A 5,409-nucleotide genomic window follows, 5' to 3' on the forward strand; every position below is an offset into this window, starting at 1 on the left:
TAATAATAACAACAATAGTAATAACAACATTAATAATAACAATAATAACAATAACAATTATTATTATTATTGTTATTATGAATGATGCCAGCTCTCTTGCAGCCAGTGGTCAGGCCATGTGCCATACACTTCACACCTGTGTCTCCCGTAAGCCTTCCTACAGCCCTGAGACATAGACACTATGATGAGTCCCATTTTACAGATGAAGAAACTGAGTTTCAGAGAGGGCAAGTGGTTCGCCCACAGCCACACAGCAAGTGTGATCTGAATCCAGGCCTCAGACCCCAAAGCTGCAAGGTAAATATTCTACTGGCGGTTCGACACATTTAGCTACGCTCTGGGCCACATTCAACGAAAGAGTCTTTTTCACTATAGAGTACGAGAGACTGATGAATACAGGTGGACGCCAAAGCGGTGGTATTTGTAGCACGTGCCCATGGTTTATGATGACGGTGGAGCAGAAAATTGGAAACTGGAACCAACCCCAGATGTAGGTTATACAGCAAATGGTGGATTCTTTGCAAACGTGCATACTTCTCTCCACTCCTCGGCGATGTGACTTTTCATCTCTTCCCAGGAGAAGGCAGAGCCTGTTCTCCAGCCCTTGAATGTGAGCTGGCCATGTGACTCACTTTAACCAATAGAACACGGTAGAAGCAATTCTATGCCTGCTCTGAGCCGAGGCCCCAAGATGCCTTGCAGCTTATTCTCTTCCTCTGAGAACCGACCAGCCACTGTGGGAACAAGCCCCAGCTAGCTGGCTGGGGAGAGACTGCGTGGGGTGTAGAGAAGCCGGCGGGAGGCATTCTAGACCAGCCGGCCCTAACCAACCTGCAGCGAACAGTGAATGCATTAATGAGCCCAGTGAGACCAGAAAACCACCTGGCTGAGCCTGCCACCATTTCCCACCTTGCAGAATCATGAGCTCCCAAACAGCCGTTTTAAACCTCGAAGTTAGCAGATCCAGGGAATTTGCACAGACCCTTCTGTCCTGTGTCCCGTGGTCAAAGGATACCATGCTATCCCACCATGGTGGGACTCAAACGGGTGGGAGCTCTGGGATCGCTTATATGAACATATTTGCACGAAATAACAAGAAAGGCTGTCACTTACGCAAGACCTACTGTGTGCCGGCTATTGTCCTAAAAATGCCACAGGCGCTAAGTCATCTAATCATCTCACCACCTCTCTATGGTTCGTACGTATGACCAGCCCCATGTTACAAACGAGAAACTGAGGAACAGAGAGGCTAAATCACTTGTCCAGGGTCACACAGTAAATAGGTGGTACAGTTGGGAGTCAAACCCAGGCCATCTGGCTCTAGAGTTTGTGCTTCTAAAAGCCAAAGCGTGGGGCACCTGGGTAGCTCAGTCGCTAAGTGTCTGCCTTCGGCTCAGGTCATGATCCCAGGGTCCTGGGATTGAGCTCCGTGTTGGGCTCCTTGCTCAGCGGGGAGCCTGCTTCTCCCTCTCCCTCTGCTCCTCCCTGCCCCACTTGTGCTCTTTCTCGTGCTCTTTCTCTCTCAAATAAATAAAATCTTTAAAAAAAAGAGAGAGAGAGATAGTATGTGCAAAGGGTCTTGGGCAAAATGGTTACTCCGTGAAGAGTAGTGAGTATAACAATGGGAATGTTTGGTCCTCCGTAGTCCTAGATGGTACCAAGACCGAGCCTCAACTTTTGTTCTTGATTTCCAATGCATGAACAAAATTGTTCCTTCAGCAGTGGTTTGGCTTTACAAATGAACAAAAATATGTTCATTTCATGTTTTGGCCAGAACGTTTACAACTCATCACGAAAACGTTAATTGTCCAGTGGTCAGTCTGGCCCTTAGATCTGAGTAAGAGGGGACCCGGACCCAGCCCTCCATACTTTGAACTACCTTCCTTGAAATGTTCTAAATCCCCTCGGATGCCTGGGACCACACAGGGCTGGCTGCCCTGTCTGAGCAGGGTGCTCTGAGTCTGGATGGGACCCACACGGGTCCTGGTCCCTGTTACTCCTCTTTGCAGCTCTCTCTGACCCTCTGACCCACGCGTGAGACCAACCAGATGCCTTTAGGAGCTCCAGGACTTGTACCTCTGGGGTTGGTTGTCATAGAGCCCCATGGCCAGCCCCAGTTCCAGAAGGGCAGCTTGGTGTACAGATCACCCCCACAGGCCTGCGTGATATTTCTTTCATGGACACAGGCCACCAAAATGGTCCAGACCTGCTGATTTCAGGTAACTCCAATTGTTTACATAGACAGGGAGCTGCAAAAAATATTTGTCCAGGGCCTCCTACATCCTGTGTGCAGGCCTGCCTATGGCAGTCAGAATTGTGATTGTCGGTTGTATGTTCCTTTTCACATAAAGACACTTGTCTTTAATGATTATTAATGGGGAAGAAAAATAAGTTTTTAAGGAATGCTGATTGCTCGAGAAATAATTACAAAACATAAAATAGACACAACAGAAGTGGAAGAAAGGAAATAGATTTGGGAAGTGAGATGTGTGGAGACCTCTGATCTAGGACACCCCTTTTACTGTACAGATGGGGAAACTGAGCCCTGAGGTGTAGACCTTCATTGCCCAGACTCACCCATGGTTATCTGGCCACATTCTATGCTTGTAGGAGGCTCGAGACTTGCTGACAAGCACGAGTAATTGATTGATAATAAAAGCAGTCACCCATGGCCCGAGACCGAGTTTACAACCCTGATGCTAATGGGCCCCAGAGAGGCAGAGGGTGCTGGCAACCACTTTCCCCCTCATCTCCCAGGACTAATAGCTTTATGGAGGTCATAAACTACTGAGTATTCCAATGATGAGAGTGACCTCCCTTGGCCAAATGACCCGCCCTACCTTGATTGACACGCAGGCCTGGCATTTCTTAGAGCGGCAAAAGCCAGCTTTTCTCTGTGCCTATGGCCTAACCACAAGACCCCAAGTCTGCTGGAAATTTCCCAGATGTCCTGGGCAGTTGTAAGCCTCTGCTTGCCCATCCTGATTCAAGGCAGGAATAGGTTCATACCAGAGGCTTCTACAGCAAGTCCACCGCTTAGTCCAATTCTCAGATAATTATCCCATCTCTACATAGAATGGCCTGGAAGACATAGGGAACACTGTTAGCCTCTTCTAGTTCTGGGGCTAAGAGTCATTCACTCAATCATTTAGTCAGCTCGTTTTAGTAAATGTGTTGGCCCAGCCTCCAGGATGGTCCCCAACAATCCCTGCTTTCTGGAGGGGATTAATGCCCTTGTGGAAGACCCTCCCAACCTGAATAGGACTGACCTAGGTAACCAGGAAAATATTGTGGAGGTAACACAGTGTGATTTTTGAGGCTAGATCATATAAGATCCTACAGCTTCCACCTTGCCTCCTCTTTTGGATCACTTGTCTGGGGGAGACCAGCCACCATTTTGTGAGCAGCCCTGTAGAAAATCTGCATCACAAGGAACTGAGGCCTCTTGCCAGCAGCAAGCATGACTTGCCAGCCAAGTGAGGGAACCACCTGCCCCAGCCAAGTCTTCAGATGAGACTGCGGCCCTGGCTGATGTTCTGACTGAGATCTCATGAGAGATTCTGAACCACACCCGCCCAGCCAAGCCACTCCTAGATTTCTGACCCACAAAAACTGAGATGATAAATGTGTATTGCTTTAACCTGCCAAATTTGGGGATAATTAATTACACAGTAATTAACTACTAACATGACAAATGTCCATTGTGTCCCAGGCCCTGAAATAGGCACTAGCATGCAAAAATGGACAGAGCAGATATAACCTCTGCCCTCCCAGAGCTTATAGTCCAGAAGCAGATTTTATGAAGAGGGTGCAGTTTGCCTGGCAGGATCGAGACTGGATAGGAATTGGGATCTGATATGAGCACAGTCAAACTATGATCTTCTCTAGGAAAGAAAATCAAAGCAAAAACTTTCACTTTATTGTTCTGTATTGTTTGATTGCCTTGTCACAAGCACACATTGCTTTTAAAGTAATTTCTATCAGGGTGTCTTCTCATAAATACTTCTCGTGAGAATTTAACTGATACCCATTTTTTTTGAAAGTCTCCTTGGCAACATTTATCCAAGAGAATCATTAAAAGGCACATACCCTTCGGCTCAGATATTCCACTTAAATTAATTTATTATGAAGAAATATGCAGAGCCCTCTTAGCTCCCTGAGCAGCTCCATGGTGGTTGGCAAGAACCAGCGCCTTCATGAGAGGCAGCAAAAAGGGAGGCAAGAAGAAAGTGGTTGATCCATTTTCTGAGAAAGATTGGTACGAAAGATAGGTTCAATGTAAGAAATATTGGAAAAACACTAGTCACGAGAACTCAAGGAACCAAAATCACTTCCAATGGCCTTGAGGGTTGTGTTTTTGAAGTGAGCCTTGCTGATCTGCAGAACGATGAAGTTGCATTTAGAAAATTCAAGTTCATTCCTGAGGGTATTCAGGGCTAACACTGCCTGACTAATTTCCATGGCATGGATCCTACCCGTGACAAAATGTGCTCTGTGGTCAAAAAATGGTGGACCATGACTGAAGCTCATGTTGATGTCAAGACTACCGATGGTTATTTGCTTCCTCTATTTTGTGTTGGTTTTGCTACAAAACACAATATCAGATTTGGAAGCCCTCTTTCGCTCAGTGTAACAGGTCCACTGAATTCAGAAGAAGATGATGGAAATCATGACCCAAGAGTTGCAGACAAATGACTTGAAATTAGTGACCAATAAGTTAATCCAGACGGCATTGGAAAAGACATAGGAAAGGCTTGCCAGTCTATTTACCCACTCCATGATGTCTTTGTTGGGACAGTAAAAATGCCAAGGGAGCCCAAGTTTGAATTGGGAAAGCTCATGGAGCTGCACAGTGAAGGGAGTCGTTCTGGAAAAGCTACTGGGGATGAGACCAGTGTTAACATGAACGAGCTGATGGAGATGAGCCACCAGTCCAAGAATCTGTTGAAAATGCTGACATTTCATGGTGACAGATAACAAATCTTATTTGTTATGTTTAAAAAAATATGCAGAAATGTATGGAAAGGGAGACATAAAAGGTCGCCCACTGCACTATTATTCAGGAGTGCAAAAAAATTAGAAACGGCCTAAATGTCAGCAATAGTAAGTTGGTTAAATTACTATTTAATCACGGGCCATCCATCCATTGGAATCTTATGTAACAATCAAAAATGATGATGTCATTCTCCACTTACTTTCTAGGAAATGCGTCCTGACATAATGCTAAGTGAGAAAGACAGGCCATACAACGGTATATATTGTATAACTCCATTTTAATAAAAAGCATATATATTTATGCATAAAATTATTGGAAGGCTCAACCACAACATATTAATGATGTTATGTCTAGGTAGAGGGATTATCCATATATATATATATATATATATATATATATATATATATATATAT

The 5,409-nt window shown here is 45.1% G+C and overlaps 1 pseudogene; it reads left to right on the forward strand.

The window, feature by feature from the left end:
• Nucleotides 1-4,168: 4,168 nt before the first annotated feature.
• On the forward strand, nt 4,169-4,970 carry LOC118018324 (annotated as a pseudogene).
• The last annotated feature ends 439 nt before the right edge of the window (nt 4,971-5,409 follow it).

This window comes from Mirounga leonina, unplaced genomic scaffold, assembly GCF_011800145.1.
Source record: "Mirounga leonina isolate KUSES-001 unplaced genomic scaffold, KU_Mleo_1.0 Mir_171, whole genome shotgun sequence".
In the NCBI taxonomy this organism is placed as follows: Eukaryota; Metazoa; Chordata; class Mammalia; order Carnivora; family Phocidae; genus Mirounga; species Mirounga leonina.